This window comes from Agelaius tricolor, unplaced genomic scaffold, assembly GCF_023055355.1.
Source record: "Agelaius tricolor isolate 1412-34295 unplaced genomic scaffold, bAgeTri1.0.p SCAF_6, whole genome shotgun sequence".
In the NCBI taxonomy this organism is placed as follows: Eukaryota; Metazoa; Chordata; class Aves; order Passeriformes; family Icteridae; genus Agelaius; species Agelaius tricolor.
The window spans coordinates 9,031,372-9,051,500 of record NW_027269266.1 but is presented as its reverse complement, the minus strand read 5'-3'; the positions used below and the strand labels follow the sequence as shown (position 1 = coordinate 9,051,500).

The 20,129-nt window shown below is 37.3% G+C and overlaps 1 long non-coding RNA gene across 3 annotated transcripts in view; it reads left to right on the top strand.

Moving 5' to 3' along the window:
* LOC139591366 (uncharacterized) overlaps positions 1–20,129 on the top strand; it is a 48,447-nt gene that overhangs the window by 10,561 nt on the left and 17,757 nt on the right. For 2 of the 3 annotated variants that reach the window (XR_011679619.1, XR_011679620.1), the window contains exons 1-2: positions 18,806–18,975; positions 19,122–19,462. This is a non-coding gene — a long non-coding RNA (uncharacterized lncRNA). Of the gene's footprint in view, positions 1–18,805; positions 18,976–19,121; positions 19,463–20,129 lie in introns of those variants that run through there. The other variant, XR_011679621.1, reaches the window with a different exon arrangement.

Here is a 20,129-nt window from a genome sequence, read left to right as displayed (position 1 = left end):
ATTAAATAGACTCTCCAACAGCTGCTGATTTTTCTTTCTAGTTGAACTAGAAGTCAAAGAGATCTAGTAACTTCGACTTCCCATTCACCCATTCACATCTTTCCACCAGTCATATTCTTTTTGTTATTTGTTTTTTTGGGGTTTTTTTTGGTTTTATTTTTTTGTACTGAAGTATCAAACTCTAGAACCCACGGTGTTAAGGCTCCCCAATTAAAGTGTACAAAATTCCATACATTTGACCTCCAATTCAAACTTATTTCTATTCTTTTCTGTGTATTCATTCCCAACTGTTTGCCTTGTCCCTGATTTCATTATTTACTTAAAACTAAATGAAAGATTTATTTGGGGGCCCTACCTAGATTTCTATTTTTGTTCTATTTTATCTCTGTATTAATCTCTCTGTATTTATATATGGCTCTAATTTTCTATAATTCAACATTATTATAATTTGGCATTTCTAATGTAATTTCTCTAAACTTTTATGTATCCAGAGTATTGTATTCTCTGCAATTCTGCTTTTGTTGTATCTACTTAACAGATTCTCTACCTTCTCCTAGTAGCAAGAGATTCTGTACTGCCGTGTAGACATTAATATCAAATTAATCTGGCCTGAAAGGTATTCCTTATAAGTGTTTCCACCTTCTGTGTGAGGTCAGCTCCCACTAGCTTCATTTAATATTTAATTCAAGAAAGCATTCTGACCCATTGGCTTCCCTAATGGTTTCTCTGACCTTCTCATATTCTACCGTTTGTAAACCTGCAGTTGCTGGTTTTGTTTTTCTCTTGTTTAGCTTTTTATTTTATTGTTGTTAAATCTCCATTATCTTCTGCTACAGGGTTGTTTTTTATTTAGGCTTTTCTCTTATCTCTCTAATACTTATGAGAACAAAATTTAAATCCTTTTTCATTTGATTTGTAGAGAAGTCTAGAAGCTTTTATATCAGTATCAGTAATGATATTGCATATTCTATCTGTAAAATGTTCAAGTATATCATAATAATACAATTTCTAGGACTGTTTATTTCTCTAAATATGCCATGTTCACAAGTAAACCAAACTCTCACTGCCTATTGCAAATTCCTAACATTGTCTCTTGTACTCTTGTTAGGAACAAAGTAATTTCTTTTTTATCTGTACTGCAATGTCTTACTTCTTAAGAAAAAATAATGTAAAATGTTACAAAAATCTGTGCACACTCATATAGCTATAAAACTTTATTCTAAGTATTAAAAAAGGAATATTACTTTCAGTTTGGTCAGATGCCTGAGATCACTTTGGATGTAACTGTGCATCCAGGAATAATACTTTTGTTCAAAGTTTGCATTTTCTAGTGAGCAGTTCAGCTTGTGCTTCAGAGCAGTCTGAAGTAAGGAAAAGAAATGCCACAGCTTTCCCAAGGTATATTTTACAGATTAATCATCTTAGAAAGTTCTCAAAAAATAGCTGTATAGATAGACACATCAGTGACATCTCCCTTTGAAAACCAAAAATGTTAGAGTTTGTTCAGTTGTATGTTACATTTTTCCTTATTTATTGGGTAACAAACTGAGTTGTCAGTGTATCAAATCAGCAGGGCAATAAGGAAATGTCTTTTTTTTCATTATTTCAGCACCAAACAGTATTGTTCAAAATTTCTTTCTTTCACATTTAGATAGCAAAAGAAGCTATGATAAAATGTGCCTTAGAGAGATGAAAGGTACAAAAAGTCAACCTGAACACAGCCTAGGGAATGTGAAGGCTGTGAAATTATCTGATAACTCTAAATTCTGGAACTAAAGCAATCCTGATATTATCAATAAAAGGAGTTGATAACAGTTTCACCTGTCAAAAATGGACACACTTTCTTTGATGTCACCTTAACATGGACCTTTCATTTAAGTTTTTATTGGCTTGAGGTAAACCTACCTAGGCAATTTCTATCACTTTTTTTACTTTGCATTTTTAATTTTCTTTCATTCTAGTTAAATTAATCTAAATGACTGAATCATTATTTTATGAATTTCAAAGAAGAATAGTTTAACATAAATATTGGTCTGTGGAGAAGAGATAACCTAAAAGTGATAGCCTGAATTTTAAAATTAAGAGAAAAAAAACCAAAAACCAAACCAAAAAAACCCAAACAAAATGAAACAAAACAAACAAAAACCAAAAACAGTGAACCCAGTTCTCTTTGAGTTAGATTTGTACAATTGGGAAAAAGCACTGGAATCACTTATCCATCTCAACAGGACAAGGGGAGGAAAATAAGACTAAGAGCTCCTTATAGGTCAAGATAAAGACTGGGAGATCACTTATGAATTACCATCAGGGCAAAACAGGCCTGAGTTGGGGAAATTTATTAAATTTATTGTCAATTAAACAAAGACGGTCAATAAGAAATAAGAACAGATCTAATACCACCCTCCATCATTCCACCCTTTGTGGTTTAACCCCAGCCATCATCTCAAACCCACACAGCCATTCACTTACTAGTCTCACTTCCCTGAGTGGGATTGGGAAAAGAATTCGAAGACTAAGAGGGAGAAAATTCATGGCTTTCAGAAAAGGACAGTTTAATAGGTAAAACAGAAGTCATGCACACAAACGAGGGAAAAAAGGAATTCATTCACTGCTTCTGTGTTGCAGCACCTGTCCCAAGGAAAGCAGGGCTCCGTCTGTGTAACACTGGTGATGGAAGGTAAATGTCATCCCACTGAACGTTCCTCCCTCTCCCAGGTTTATCCACTGAGTAGGACACACATGGTGTGGGACACCCCTTGGGGCTGCTGGGCTCAGCTGTCCCCACTGTGTCACCTGCCAGCCTCTTGTGCACCCCCAGGCTCCTCACCAGTGGGGCAGAGTGGGAGGCAGGAATACCTTGATGCTCAGCTGCAGGTAAGACACTGCTCTGCTGTCAAAATACAGCACCATAAGAGCTTCTAGGAAGAAAACAGTCCCAACCCCAAACAAAACCAGCCCATCTCTCTTCTCAGGCTCAACTTCACTCCCAATTCCTCTCTCTCCTCCCCCAAGGGAAGCACAGGGGCATGGAGAATGGGAATTGCAGCCTGTTCAACGTGCATTGTTTCTGATGCTCCTTCCTCCTCACCCTGCTCCCCTGTTCAGTGTGGGATGCCACCCACAGGAGATGGCCCTTCCTGAACTCCTTCAGTGTGGACCTTCCCACATCAAATATGCCACCAAAATGCATTAAAATGCATAAGCAGTATATTTCTAAAACTGCTGGTGGTCATCAAAAGGTGCAGAAAGTACTTTGAGACATTTTTGTTTGTCTACAACTTCTACCTGTCTGTAACTGCAAAGCAAACTGCTGGATTATGATAAATTTAGTGCTCAAAAATTCAGTCCAGTATAATATCTATTCCTTATTTTTTCATGTGCAACAGGAAAAAATCAGATAAATATTTCATATTTTAAAGCCACAAGCAGGGAATGTGTGCTGAAAGCTACCTTTGAAAACTCAGCTGATGTCAGGATTTCAGCTTCAGAAGCAAAAGACAGAGCCAATGACCCGGTTGCTGAAGTTCCAGTCCTGATTCTGCTGTCTCCTTGTTTCCCTGAAATGGAGAGGCATAAATTCACACTCTATTTGTATTTTAGTTTACATTTTAAAATCTGAGTAAACAGAGAAAAACACTAAGAGTATAGTAAACATCAGAATCCCTTATTGACCACTGCTTAAAACTTGTAAGGTAGCCACTATTAAGTAAATATAGCTTAAAAATTATTCCCTAATGTTTTTCAACTGGAATTTTCTGATCATTTTCAGCTTGCAACAACATTATACAATTTCTTTGTACAACTCTCTATGTCAGCAGTTTTTGTACCAGAAGAAAGTATTATGCATTTTATGAGCAGTTTCTAGATCTCAGTATAAAATATCACCTGAACAGATTGTCTTGAGTAGGGTTTAGATGAAAAACAAATTTTCTAAGGGGCTTCCTGATTATGGAAACTCTTTTCAGTAAGAAAACTGACTTGTCATGTAATTGCCATGTCTTGTAGTATATTTTTACACTGCCAGGTGTTTTCAGGGAATGGATGCCAGCAGGTCCTGCTTTCTGAATAATTTAAGTAGTCAGTGATTACAGTCTCCATATGACTAATAATTATTTATAATATATTTAATTTCTTACAAAGAAAAGGGGAACTACATCAGTGGGACCAGGAGCTCATTCATGATTTTGGAAGGTATAAACATTAGTATTTAGGCCTTAGGGCAGAATGAACTGCTAAAACATTTTGTAGGCAAGAGTTGAGTTTTGTTGCAGGAAAATTACAGATTTTGCTCTTTCAGAGCCTGGTTAAATTAAACCAGATTCAAATAATACAGGTAAAACCAAAGCATGTCTTAGGCTGATTCTTATTATTTACAAAATTCCAGATATCACATTTTTTTTTGTATGAGAACTTTCTACAGGGGGCTAATACCTTTGATGTTATCACTCTAACATAAAAGTACTTTCATTTTCTGTATTCCTGTATCTGCTGGCATTTCTAAGTCTACAGACAAAAAATAAAACCTTCCCCTTCAAAAAGCATCTTACAGTCACTAAACTTCCTTTTTCCAAAAATCCAGGGGTAAATTCTGCCATTATCTTTTGAGTCCTACTCATGACTGAACATTTGAAAATCCCAGTATAACCATATAACCTGTCTGGACTGAGCTGCATCAGTCAGCCCCATGGGGCTCTCTGCAAAATTGCTTTCAGGATGTTTTGAACATCTTAGTGCAGCTGAAATTTTCTATAGGGGAAAACACAGGAGGTTACTGAAGACCCATCAACTCCATAACCCTGCAGGAGGTGCTGCCCAAGGAACTTGAAAAATTCCCTTTCAGAAGTGTTTTTCAGTGCTGATCTTTGAGTCCATATGTGTGTATGTTTCAATATTTTGATTAAAAAATTCCAGTTTTTGCTATCTGTAGAAAATATTTTGCTTTTCACTGAATGTAGAATATGGCTTCATGTTCAGGAATGTTGCTATAGCATTTTGTGGGAAGTTTATTTCAGTTTTCCTATTCTACTGAGGTCTGGGTCTCCAGCTGAAGATAGCTTACCTTCTCACTCCCTGAGTTATTACAACAGCCCTTCTCAAAAAATTTGGTTTCTTTTAACCCCCTGCCCCTCACAACTTTAAGTTCTTTTTTAAATTTAATAGAGAAACTGCTTGCATAATAAGAAATACTGTTAAAAATAAAAAAAAACCCAATCAAATAGACAACTACCAAACAAACCCAAAGAAAACAAAGACAAGATGATGATATTCTCTAAAACTTCAAAGAGAGACAGAAATCCCTTCATTATTTATACATACAAAATGGGATATGATATATAGAGAAGAATGCAGTTTATGAAGGCAATAGAGTACAGCATATATGAAGTGTGTTTCTGGAAATTTAATTAAGTGAAAGGAAACCCCAGGTTGATGGGTAGGAGGTGGCACGTAAATCACTTTATGTGTGAAACTGCTAAGATATTTAAGATGTCTTATTTCAGGTCCAAAGCTGTAAAATGTTAAATCCTCATGACTCACACTAAAATTAAGAATCTGATTTTACTATCTGCTGAAATTCTTTAGTTGTTGCAATTTGTATAACTTCTGAATAGAATAAGATTGGTATAATTAGGGTGACACATTTTCATTTTAAGACACTGTCTTTTGTTTCATGAGTAAAGGCATGCTGGTCCTCTGAATCCACTGAGAAGAAATTAAGCATAGTTACCATTAATCAAAGCCTGTTTAAAGCCTATAACTGTGCCTGAAGAAATCTAGTATTTTAATAAAAAAATCACAAAGCTCAATTGTAATTTGCAAGCTGAAAGTTATATATTAGATTTGCCTGCGCTAATACATTGTTCCAACCTGGGAAATGCCATATGAGGAAGAACACTTACAGAAAAAAAGGCATTGATGAAAGAGTGAATATATCACAGAATCATAGAAAGGACCCACAAGAATCACTGAGTGCAACCTTGGGCCTTCATAGGAAAACTCATAAAAAACCACATCAAATGCCCAAGACCGTTGTCCAAATGCTTCTAGAACCCTGTTAGGCACTGTGACCACTGCCCTGGAGAGTCTCTTCAGTGCCCAGCCACCCTCTGGGTGAAGAGTTTTTTTCTAATATCCAACCTAAACCTCTCCTGACACAGCTCCAGGCCATTCCCTCGGATTCTGTCACTGTCACCACAGAGCAGAGATCAGTGCCTGCCCCTCCTCTTCCCCTCACAAGAAGCTGTGACTGCAGTGAGGGCTCCCCTCAGTCCCCTCCAGGCTGAACAGACCAAGTGCCCTCAGCCGCTCCTCACACAGCTTCTCCTCAAGGCCTTCACCCTCTTTGCTGCCCTCCTTGGGATGGTCTCTCATAGTTTAATGTCTTTTTTACACCATGGAGCCCAGGACTGCACAATATTCAAGGTGAGGCCTCCCCAGCCCAGAGCAGAGTGGGACAATCCCCTCCCTGGCCTGGCTGTGCCTGATGCCCCCAGGACAGGGCTGGCCCTCCTGGCTCCCAGGGCACTGCTGGCTCCTATTTAACTTTCCACCAACCAGGACCCACGGGTCTCTTTCCACAACATTGCTCTTCACTGTCTCATATACATCATAACTATTTCTGCTACAAAGTATAGTATTTTCCAGTTTTAAGAAGTAGTAAAGCATTCATATTTAAGCACCAATAGTTCCTTATATTTGTCTTTAAATAAAATATCTTTATATTTCCAACCAAGAGAGATGCTCACTCTACGTCTAATGCAAATATGAAATGTTTTATATTTACCATATGCTATAGTGTTACAACACAAATGCAGTCCTTCTGTTTCACTCTCTCCTTTCGGCCATATATTTTCAAACAGATTTTCACTTGCTGTAGAACAAGTAGACAGAGCAACCAATCTTTGACAGTAATGTTGCACTGCACATGACTCAGCCATTATCTGAAATGACAGCAAAAGTTAAGTAACTAACTTGTTAATTTTAAGAATCACTGGAAAAGTCAAAACAACATCTGCTTGGTCTGCCTTACTCTGACAGAATATACTGATCCATTCCTGTTGTCTATTTTCCCTAAGAATCTTTTATGAATATGAATCTTCATTGTATCAAACTCTGTCACCTTAGATTTCAAAAGATATTCTGTTGCCTTGACAGAATAGTTACACAGTCCAGAGATTTTTATGTGCCATTTCTAACATATTTCTCTTATTATAATAGAATTCAACCAACCAGCTTAGATGCTATATACTGGACATAATTTCATAGAATAGGTTATTGGGACTTCTAGCTATAAGGGAATGTATCTTTTCTCCACTTAATCAGTTATTTCCTGAAAATTATCAAAATAATTACTCATAACTGCTCTCTTGGTGTAAGAATTTGTTTTTCACTCGTGTAAATCAGATATCAGTGACTGAAGCAAAAGAGTGATGTAGCCACTCTGTGTTCATCAAAGGGATTGGATAAGGCTGAGTAAAACCCTTACATAACAGGTTACTATGTGCTCAAAGTCAAATAGGTGCAATTCATCCCAATAAAGCGGGAAGAGTCTTATTAGCATCACTGTGTTTTATTACATTTGCAACTGAAAGTGATAATTTCACAAGTCTTATGTAACTGAGATTATTTGCTGTTGGCAAAGCTTAATAGTAGCCTCACTGTATTCTTTCACTTATTATACTGATACTTCAATTTTTTTTTCTGATACACATAGGACTTTTTGCTTAAATTCTGAAATAATAAATTGAATTACTGAAACTAAGAAATTTTACCATCTTTTGTAGCTATAGATTTACTTTATTACTAGGTGTACACGTAAGTATTATTGAAATAGGTACCAATAAAATAAATGGTTTGTTTTATAGCACCTTACCAAGCACAACTCTCTGTGTTTAATATAGCTTCACAAGCATCAGACAGCTCATACATTCTTAAGGCAAACAAGGGTCATTTGAACATGTTCCTATTGTTAAATCCACACTAAAATGAGCTGAGAGGCTGGAGAAGCATTTCCATGGAAAAAGCAGTCACACACATTTTACCCACCCTGTCAGCACATCTCTTAAGGATGCTCACTGGTAGGAATGCTAGTCCATTTGGTATCTTCATCACATACATCCACATGGAAAATATAGATCATATTTCCATTTACCACTTATATTCAAGGTTTTTCCAGAAATAATTCATAGGCTTCTCATTCAGGTCTGACCTTCACCAGGAATGAATATATGAATATACATGCTTTCCACAAGAGCATAGCTGGGAAGATTTTGACAAGATTCTTTGATTTGGTTTTGCCAAAAATGCCCTGAAATGCAGTGGAACACTATGCTATGGGACACCTCTCATCTACACTCTCCACAGCATTTTTCTAGCAATAGTGACATCATTCTTATGTAGTCTCTAGCTGCTGACTGATATATGTGCAGTTAGCCCAAAAAGCAAATGAATCATTCTGTTCTACAATTATACAATTTCTGTAACAATGTAGAGAGTAACTTCATTTACCAGTCTCATGTATAAGACGACTGGGAAAATAAAAATTTGTTATTGCTACATTTTCCTTCAAGGGAAATAATGATTTTCAGCTGTGTTCAGTAACATAAATAAAAGTTAACACAAAATCTTCCCCTAGAGATCCAGGCAGTGTAAACAACTTCCCAGCAAGAATCCACCCTGGTTTTTACTCACCACCACAGGGCACCTGGAGGTGAAAGAGGCTTTTTGGATCTATTCAAAACCAGTCATCATCAAAGCACATATAAGTGCTTTGGGAGAAGTGGGGTATAGTTAGAGTTTGCATTACATAATGCTCCCTTGAATTTTAGAGAGAGAGTTACCAATCTTAGTATCAGTGGTTGGTTTTGGTTTTTTTTTTGTCTGTGGATTTTCCAGATGGCAAGTGTAAGAAGTGTAGAAGAAGTATTACTCTTCTCCCTTCCCCTGCTGCCCTGACTCCTTTATTTCCTTGTTTATCACAAGGGGCATAATGATTTCTCATGTTGGAGGGAAAAAAAAGCAGCACTGTTGAGGCAAACAGACTAAATATTTTTTATGAAAGCTGTAGCAAACAATGTCTAGCCTTGCTATCTCTCACACGACATTCTCAACATTCCTTAGCAAGGGTTTTACCTACTCTGTGGGAAGACACACTATATCACAGCACAGTTGCTTCTATCAAAGCTACCAGAGCTCAAAATACTTTTTTTTTCCCATGAACACTTTCTGCCACCCACCAGATTTGCCAGTGTTCCCAGCAGAGATTTATCTCAGCAGAGTTGCCTTGGTCTCTCATAAAGGGACAATAGTTCTCACTGAGTTCTGACATTCTAATGGCTGCCAGTTGGGCCTTTTTCTCCATTTCACAGGAAATTTTCACACCTCTGAGTGTGCCATTTTTCAGTTGAGTTTGACTTATAGCTCACAGATGGAGAGAGACTCCTGATAAAAACTCTCTTTCGAAGACAGTGCAAGAAAACACATTTCTGCATTGTGACAGGTTAATATTCTACACATTGATTTGTTCATAGCTCTCAGGGTGTGATGCCAAAGCCCTTAGTAAATTGGAGTCAACTTCTTTGAGAGTAGTATAAGGGAATATACTCTCACCAGAGAAAAAGGGAAATGAAAAAGTTTTTTTAAGAGGCTCCCACCTGCACAAAAAGTAGCAATGTAACCATATTACTACATCAGCAACCCGGATCCCAAAGAGTGGTTGTTCACAGCCATAGTAAAGAATGAGACACTGTGCCTTAATTTTTTTTCAAAAGAATTAATCAGCAAAGTATATTTTCATATTAATTAATAACTCTTTGCACAAATTGATGTATTTAATAGAAAAACTCCCAGAAATTCAGTCTTTGTTTCTCGATGCTTTTCCTTACAGCATCAGTAGGATCAACTGAAAACCTGAAGCCAGTCAAAACTAAAGGTATGCTCCACAAGATAAAAATATGACAATGAAAAATAAATTCAAAATATAGAAAAGTTTCTTCAATCCTGAGTGGCACTATAATACATATAAACAAATAATGTACACAATACACTTCTAGGACTTTGTCAGCACCCTTATTTCATTGTTTGGACTACTTTCCACTACCCATCCAAATTATTCTTTTTCTCTTTTATTTTTCTCTTTTTTTTTTCTTTTTTTCTTCTTCTTTTTAGCTAACACCCAGAATCCTTCTTATACTCTGCCCATCTCCAGTTCAAAACTCCTGCTTTCCTGACCCTCTCAGTCACTGCTACTCTTCACTGATGATTACAGCCAAGCAGCTCCAATGCACTCTCATTCCCTCAGTGCCTGTGTCCTCACTGATTAGCTGAGCAAGAAAATAAAATCTTCATCATATAGCAGCAATTCTTGTTAATTCATGTCAGTCTCACAGGTCTGGCTGTCATCATTTCTCTCACACCTGCTTAAGTGCATGATAGAAGGTGCATCAGTAGAGCCCATTTCTGAAATGGTACGGATGTTTTCTTTACCATCAATATCTAAAGAAAAGGGCTGGGAAGGTCTTTCAAGTATGAAGCTGGGTTTTGGCAATTTCAAATCTGAGTTTTGGCCTGGCAGCAATCTCTCAAAAATCAGTTGGAAAACTACTAATCCCCAAATTTTTTTGATTAAGCACAGTGACGAGGACTCTGTGATAACAAGACTTTATACAAGAGGCTGAGTTTAGGATCTTTTGCCTTTGGTTGTTTGTTTTGGGGTTTTGTTGTTATTTTGTTCTGTTTTGTTTTTAATTGGGATATTTCCCTTCTCACTAAGAGAAGCCAAGAAAATCAATGGAAAATGTCTTATTTGAATTACTCTGTGCATATGCACACTCTTCACACACTAGTGCATATAAGGTAAGAGGAATAAGCTGGTTATTTTGCTGTGGATAAGTATAAAGTAAGTAATCTACCAGAATTAAATTTTTACATACATGAGATAAAATACACACTTTCTCAAAACAGTGCTATTTTTATTAGTTCAATAATAGGTGTCTAGTCATGTGGAAACTATCTACGAGAGAACATTTTCAAAAATTAATTTCACTTTTTGCTTTGTTATCTAGATATCTTTCTGCTGCTTCTTTAAATATATTTTTTCCTATTCCATTTAGACAGTTCCTATTCAGTACTATGATGTTGCTTGAATGGGCATCAAGTTATTATGAGGCTTAAGTATAATGAATTTTTTATGATATCTTGTTTTTCAGTAACCTCTCAAGTAAACTTTACTGACTGTGCTTGTCTGTGGAAGGTTGCTGCAAAGTAGCTGGGAACACCTTAGTCATTTCTGTAGTAGACAAAACTCTTCAAGTTATTTTCTGTGGAATACTGAAGTTTGGGGTTTGTTAGAGAGCACTGAATTTGGAAATTCTGATTCTGCTGGAAATGCTACTCTATGATATTGAAGGAGCTGGCAGAAGTTCTCACTGGGCCACACTCACATATCAGCAGTCTTGGATAGCTGGGTGACTAGAAGCTGACAAATGTGATCCACATCAGCAAGTAGCACCAGAAGAAAATTTCCAGGAAATACAGACCTGGCAGTGCAGGGAGATCGTGGAGCTGATCATCCTGAGTGCCATCACATGCCCCAAACAGCACAATATGGGAATCAGACCCAGTGGGCATGGGCTTAGGAAAGGCAGATCCTGCCTGAGACCAACCTCACCTGTTCCTTTGGGTCTGATCCACTTTTTGGGCGAGGGAAAGGCTGTGGATGTGTCTACCTGGACCTTTGTAAAGCCTTTGATGCCATTTCCCAAAGCATTCTCCTGCAGAAACTGGCTGGGTATATTTTTTTCTGGATAGAAAATGGCCTGGATGGTCAAGCCCAGAGAGTGGTGAAAGGAGTTAAATCCACTTGGTGACTGGTCAGAAGTGAGCTCCCAAGGGTCAGTATTGGGGCCAGTCCTGTTTAATATCTTTATTAATTTACCTTTTGAAAAGACATGTAAATGTGGACTGGGCAGTGCTGGGTTAGTGGTGGGACTAAATGACCTTAAAGGTCTTTTCCAACTCAGTTCTGTCATTCTATGATTATCTTCCATGCATAGCATGTACAGGGCTCCTTGTTGCAGATGGTCAACCCAAGAGTTAAACATTAGCCTAGACTACAAAAGTGGAAGATATTTCAGGAGGAAATCCATTTCATTGCCTTACTCTGATGTTTCCATGACCACCTCTGATGGATATTTGTCTATCCTGTTCTGAAAAATGCTCTAGTAGGGTCTAGTAATGTTTCTTTTTTTTTTTTTTTTTTTTTTTTATTATTATTAGCCTAACAATTAGAAAGATCACTTTTAAGCTTGTCATCTTTACCAAAATGATGTTCAAATTTTCTTCTTAACAGGCATTGAGACCATAAAACATAAGTTTGAATACATATGCTTTCAAAGACAGTCATGCTATCCCCTAAAAAGTAAAAGTACCCAATCAAAGCAATTAACTGCATATAGCTTTGCAGTTTGTCCAGCTGTGAAATAATAGAATTAAAAAGTAAGTTTAAAGAAATGCTAGCTTGATTATTTGTCATTGTGTGCAAGTACTTTCTGGATTTTACATCTTTCTGGGAATCCTGAGGTTGTGTTGCCTGTTTTGGAAACAAAAATATTGATTTGATGAGCAATCCAGTATTGTTTGCTATGTCAAGTAAAGATAAGGGGAAACAAAGTCTTAGTTTATATCTAAGAGAAACCAAACAGTGAAATATTACTTTTGTACCAGTTAGCCAGAATCCCTTGGGATTTGTTGGTGGCAATGTACATGTCAGGAGTCTCTGTCCTGCTGAAAGTTGTATCCCCTCCATCCTCCACCAGGCAGAACCCAGGAGCAGGGAAGGGGTCAGGCTTTCCTGTGAGCAGTGTAATGCTGAAGATTGCTGGCTGGTAGCATTTCTGCAATCTCATACTCACAGATATTCACTAGCTGTTAAGTATGTTTCTTTTAATCACTTGCTCATCAAGAACTTTCCCTAATCAAATCAAAAATCAGAAATAATGCTGTATCTGGCATTTAGTTGAAATGCACTGCTCTTAGGTTTCATTCTAATTTGTAAATTGCTATCCAAAACTATTACATAATATTTAAAATAAAGTCACAAGAGGGCCTATCAACACAAATGTCCTAAATCAGTAAGTTTGAAAAGCTCAATTCTAATTTGACTCACTAAGTCATGAAAGCAAATGAAATGAAGGCATTTGATTTCTGTACTTTAGATCAACAGAGGAGTTTTCATTTGTAAAAAAAAATGTTTTATTATGATCAACTAATACCTTGGTCCATTACCACACTAAACATGTCATAAAGGATATTTGATTTTTAAAAAATTTGTAGTGACAAAATTGTAGACTTAGTGCAGCAGTTTCTTCTTGGATTGCAGTGTCCCTACAACTCTTTTAGATTCACAGAGGTGGATATTTGAATTCAAAGTCTACCTAACTAGAATAGAGGAAAAAAATAATGATGACTATGTTTGATTACACTTTGAATTTTTGGGAAAATCTGCAATCCATACCCGTGATTGAATCTTATTAAATAATGAAATCACTTTAGAAAAGACTAAGCACTTATAGCACATGTTTAACATTTAATAAGCTTCAGTGTATTGCTACAGCAGCATCAAACCTGTCATGATAGATTCTGAAATTTCATTTCCTTAAGTGATGGTTGCATTACTTATTCAGTCTAAGTATTTTAGTACCCTTTGGCTGTGAAAGTCTTTTTTGATTAAAGGACATTTTTTCATTGCTTTTTATCCCTTTTATCGATTTTAAGGATTTTCTAAAGTATTTCAAAGTTAGCTTAGTGAATTAAGTACAATGCCTCTACTTAGCTAGGGTGTGTGAGAATTTCCATCATGTGAGATGTTTTCCCCCTAAACCTAGCAGGTCTTTCCCATTCATACACCTATTTCATACCTCTTTCTATACATAGGATCTTCCTGAAGATTTTAAGATATATTAGTTTGATAACTTGAAAATTAGCTTCCTCTTTTAATAAAGTAACATGTAACTTGTAGAGGGAATGAAAAGGGTAGGGCTTTCACCCAGAGTACTGCTACAGGACAAGTTCTTTTCTAAGAATCCAGCCATTAAAAATATGCCAGATCTGGCATGCTGCAATTCTGCCATGACAAGGCCCAGTGAACACTCCTGTGACATGCAGCATCCTTCAAAGTTTACAACTCACTACACTGCTGTGCTCAAAAATTTGCTATCCAACAATTAGAAAGGTTGAAGTTGGAAGGGACTGCTGGAAATTGTCTGGTCTGGGCTCCAGCAGGGACACCTACAGTCAGTTGCTCAGAATCATGTTCAGACAGCTTGTGAATATCCCTGAGGATAGAGACTCCACAACCTCTCTGGGCACCCTCTGCCAGTGCTCAGTCACCCTCACAGTGAAAAAACGTCTCCTGTTGCTCAAAGGAAACCTCCCTTGTTTCAGTTTGTGCCCATTGCCTCTGGTCCTGCCACTGGGCACCACCGAACAGAGCCTGGCTCCTCCTCTGTACTCTCCCAGCAGGTATTTACAAACATTCTCTTCTCCAGGCTAAACAGTGCCAGGTGTCACAGCCTTTCCCTGCAGAAGACATGCCCCAGTGCATTGATCATCTCAGTGGCAGTCCCTCTGCTGGAGCTCTCCAGTTCTCTGGAGTTCTCTCTGTGTCTCTCTCTTGTATGGGGGAGCCCAGAACTGAGCACAGCCCCAGGTGTGGCCTCACCAGTGCTGGGAAGGGGGACAGGATCACCTCTCACCTGATGGCAATGCTCCTTCTAATGCAGGCCAGGACACCTTCTCTGTGGCAAGCCTGTTAGAAAGGCTGTTTCCCTGACATTTCAAGTTACAAAATTCAGAGAAGACTATAATGTAAGCTATCATTGTTCCAGTGATGCACTGATTTATGATATATGATATGATAATGATATGATGTATGATATGATATGATACATGATAGTGTTAAACATATGAATTTAACATCAGCTAAGTTTCAACCCCAATCCCTCCGTCCTCTCCTGCCCCCCTAACTGTTTTCTATGTGAGTAGATTATTGTGAAAAGTAGTGAGCCTTAATCAAAGTTCTGGTTTTCAAAAATCCTTTAGAGTACATTCAGAGGATGTTTGGGAAATTTGTTTCTAATGTCTTCCCAAAAGTTCTGCAAGGTTTTTATACCTTATACCTTCCAGGAAACCCACAATATCTGTTAATATTTTTTAAATTAGTTTTCAGATCACTTACACATTAATAAGAAAATCCATTGATCAAAAAAATCAAGGCAAAGGCTAAAAGGGAGTTTTTGTATCAAGTCCATTAGACTGAAAGACAATAGCAAAATATTTTGATGCATTGGACTTAGAATGACATAATTTTAAAAAGTAACTTCATCAAAAGTAAGCCACAGAAGCATAATTGCTGTAGTATGGCTGGCCTTTGATGATCAAAAAGTTAGAATCCATAAGCAACTGGAAATATTAAAGCATTCCCCTCTTGCTTTCTAGGCACCAGCCTAGCAAAGCAATCCGTTTCAATAAGAACTGTTCAGTGAAGCATTAAGGAAAAGTCCAACATGCTGAAGTCCAACCATGTTCAACAAAACACAGCAGCATATGTTAAACTGTCAGGAGGACGTCAGCACATGCCAGAAAAATACCTTGCTGAATACAGATGAGCTGTTGAGTTTGGATGACAGCTGTCCAGTACAAGAAACTTTTAAGACCACGTGTAAGTGAGCTCCCGTGAGGTGATGAGCACTTCCATGTTTCATGGGAGATCAAGGCACTCAGCAGAGTGGCAGATCATGTCCATGAAGCATATTTCTTATGGAAAAAAAGGTGAGCTTGACAGCCTTGTCTGCCTGCCACAGCTTTCCCAGCCTGGATACTTTAGAGCTCGTGGGTGTGGGATGGTTTTCTGCACTGCAATAAGAAACGTACAAAGCATAACTCAGGAGCAATGTGCTGATTTGAGCTGATGTTTATTTACATTTTCACAATCCTTTTTTTGCTGAAAAATGGGGCTTTGTGCTGCTGGACATTTTCACTTTAACTGTCCAATAAAAGCTCTTCTGTGTGTTTTGTAATTTTCACCCCCAAGAAACATGAATTCCTATAATTTCATCATTACACCATTGATACATAATACCTTCTGGTAACCCATGGTAACAGTACTCCTTGTTTTAAGTAGCAGGTGTTGAGGACATGGCAAATGGCTGTCTATTCAGTTTAGACCACCTAATGGAGCTTTTAGGGCTAGTCAACATTTTCATTTAAATTATGCCAGGACATTGTACATGCACCTCACACAGTGAGCTTTGCTGGAAAGCTGCAGGGATTCAATAAACCCTACATTACACAATCTGTTTCCGCAGACAATTTTAATACCAAGGGTCTCGGCTGCTTTTATGTTTGCCCTGTTTAGCCCGGGAATTTTTACATATGTTAAACAAGTAGACTGCATGAGCCAAAGTCATTGCTCCTACAGCTCAGTCTTAATCAATCCATTTATTCCAGGGATGAACTGGCTCACTGTGGTCAGTGAACCAGCAGTTTGGGTTTTTTTCTATAGAAAAGTATATATCTCAATCTTGAAAATATTTCTGCTTATGAAAGGGGAGTCAGTGAGACTAATTAAGCAACCCACTTCATGTAAAAATTTCATAAACTCATTATGCAGTATTAGGAGCTTGCCACAAGAAGAATCACTAAGGTCAAGATGAGTCACAAACATTTCACTATAAGGAAATGTATTTCTTTTTTTTTTTTTTTTATCAAAATGTGTTCCTACTGTCTTTGATCATTTATTCTGTCAAAATTAATTTTTGAGTCTATGTCACCATCAAAATAAGTGCATTTTCCTGAACACATTGTAAAGAATGCAGAGGTCTTCTTTCTGTTACTTTCTGCTCCAGAGATGAGAGAATGAGGAGGAGGGAAGTGTTTAACCACAGAAGGAAGGCTGAAACTGGTTGTCTTCAGCTAGAATGATCTTTTAGCTGCTCCCATTTTTTTTTTTTTAATGTGCTTAAATCCTTGCAATTCTGTTCCTGGAAAAAAAAAATGCTAGGCAGCAAGTTTGCACAGAACTCAAGTAGTCTGGGACAACTAGAGCTGTATAAGTAATTCCTATTCCTTTTTCAAATCTTACTCTAAAAAATATAACTTTATAGGTCTTGAAAAATTATTTGGCAGCTTATGTTCATATGTTGGTATTAATTCCTTTCAAATGGCTGCAGCTGCAGGTTCAGATAACTTCAGTATGGGCTTACAGAGTCCTTAGGGTGAGATATAAGGAACTGCTCCATTCCAAGGTGCATTTCAGGCTCACTGCAACTAACAAACCTGAGGAACTTCATGATTTGTTAAATATACGATATCAACTAAAAAATATGATAATCTATTGTCCTTAAAGAACTTACATATTGAGTCAACACTGCTTCATTCTGATTTCAGGTTGTTAGTTTCTTCTGTAGGTGGTTTTGTGGTGGTTTTTGTTATTATTTGATTGTTCATTTTTATTTCAAAAAGGCAATACTCCATTGTCTAATTAGGGGGTTTTTAGATCAGATTTATCCAGTGGCTAACATCATTAGATAAAGTCTGAACATAAGTAATTATTTGTTATCTAGCTTTTGCTGCAATTATACAAAACCCTATTGAAATAAAAGGTAAGGTGAAATCTGATAGAATTTATGTAGCATAAATCAATGACTTCTGTCCCTGCCATACTCCATCACTTCATCTTACCTAGAGAGTAATGATATTAAACACTGCCACAACTTTGAGGAATAATACAAAAACTCATGGATTTCCTGCTATTGCCAATAAGCTTTAAGAGACTTCAAAGCATCATGATTTTTCCTAAAGAGCAGCCTAAGTATGCATTGTCACCAAGTCACAGGTTAACACAGGTGGCACAAGGCTTGTGCATTACATACAGTGTAACAGCAAGCAGAAAAATACGCGTTTGCCTCCTCCCTGGTTAAGGATGTTTCAGAGGCTGATGGAAAAGTAACTTTTGTTTGTTTGTTTGTTTGTTTGTTTTTGTGGAGATGCAGAAAGAATGTGTGAAGAAACTCTCTTTGAGCACTTCTAGAAAGAGTTTCTCAATAAAAAGGTGCTGTGTGTCAGTGGTGCACTGTTCCATTATTTTTTTGAAAAATATGGGAATATCACATGCTATTTCTTTCCTCTATATTAGGACTTCTTTCTTGTCACTACCCATGAAGAACGACATGCCAACCCCAAGATGTTTTATCATCTGCCTGGTTTTCTTTACTAGTTCAGCAGATGGAACCGTTTAGCTCTGTGATGCTCATATACACAAATATATGCATTTTATAGATGCTTTGAAAGGTCTCTTGGTTATTTATAAGTTACTCATATACTCATACTCTTGAGAAAGAGAGGACAGAAAGGGTTTGCAATGCTTCACCCTTTTTTCACTAATAATTTAGATAATAAGTCTGGGCTCTGTCACATTTTCATAATACTACAGAATAAGAAATTATTATATATTGCCTGGCCTGCATTAGCTGTGTTTTCTTGTATTCTCAGCTTATGGCAGTGTTGAATTGTTTTACTTGGTTTAGTCTTAAAATTACAATTTAAGTCACAGTGCGTTATCTGGCATGTGCTGTAGATAATGCATATATATGTACATATAGCACAAATGTGGTGCAGGGTGCACCAGCAATTGCTATGGCTCATCTGATACATGCACATGTCTGTCATGTGAGCCATTATGCCACCCACATCCTGGACTGACTTTTTATTTTGCCCAGTTATAGGGCCAATATCTAAAAGGAAAGCTTTCCCTAACCACCCACCAGACAGTGCAGTCCTGTAACCTGTCTCAATTCGTGGTGGTTTCATCAGGAACTGATGCACAGCCAGAACTGGCATGGACAGAGGACAGAGGACATCTTTCACTAGTCTGTTCAGTTCACCTGCTCTGCTGAAGTACACACCCTTGAATTTTGAGATGTAAGGATGTATTTTTAAAAGCAGTTACCTTATTTTGCTCACTATTTCTATTGAAATGAATTTTTTTCCAACTTCCAGCTTAAATCCATTGAAACCAGTCTGTACAAGCATTGTCGAAAAATAATTCTATTAATTATTCCTTGCAGGAGTTTAATTCCTTCATGTGGAATTTAATCCTTCTATGCAGCCACAGACAGCACATCCTCTCCATATCATGAGGCTAAACAAGGAATAGATCTTTATTTCCTTCCAAGAAGTTGTGATTTCCTGGCTGATGTGATTTCCATCATCCCACATGCCCTGAGAGCCAGCACTGTGCCAGCTGCCCCTTGAGGAGCTCATGGAAATCTCCATCCCGTTTCTGCCTTGGACACCCTGCTCTGCCCACTGACCTCACCACGGCTTCTTAAGCTTTTCCTTACACCTGAAGGCAATTTCTGGAAGCAGCTGTTCAACCTGGTAAATACTCTCTAAACTGCTACCAAAGGTAAGACAAAGTAATCCTTCACAGGATAATTATAAAATGCATCATTTTGTGATAAAGTCTTCATATCACAGCACAAATATGTGCAGCTGCCAAAAACTGAACAGTGTTTATAAAAAAAATCTTAGTCTGATTCAGATACACATTATGGTATTCCTATTTTGGTTTAGGGCAATTAAAGTGTTATTAAAACTTCAGGACAACTTTGATCAAATCTGTTCTTGCTTCATTAATATTTGTTCCACTACTGAGAGAAAGAAAGGAGCTCTTTTGAATTACTGTTTAAGTCGCCTTTTATTGAATTGTCTTCCTCATAATGTGCTGATTTTTGGGGGAGATTTTAACTGCACTATCTATTATGACAAAGACAAGAACCATTTAGAATCTCATCTTTCATCTATAAAAGAATTCTCCTTTCTTACACATTTATGATTTAACTGATGTGGTAGAAGAACTTTAATCCATAAAATAGGCAATATACTTGACTCATGACCAATGCTAACCTTCTTTCCAGAAAGAGAAGATAGGGTTTGCACTTATAAGAAACATCTAATTCTGTTAAAAATTAGCTATATCCATTCTAATAGCTTTTCTTTTGTTGATCACAGCATAGTTGTTCTTGATTTTGTTTCATCATCCTTACAACTGTTAACATGTATGAGAATCTGAT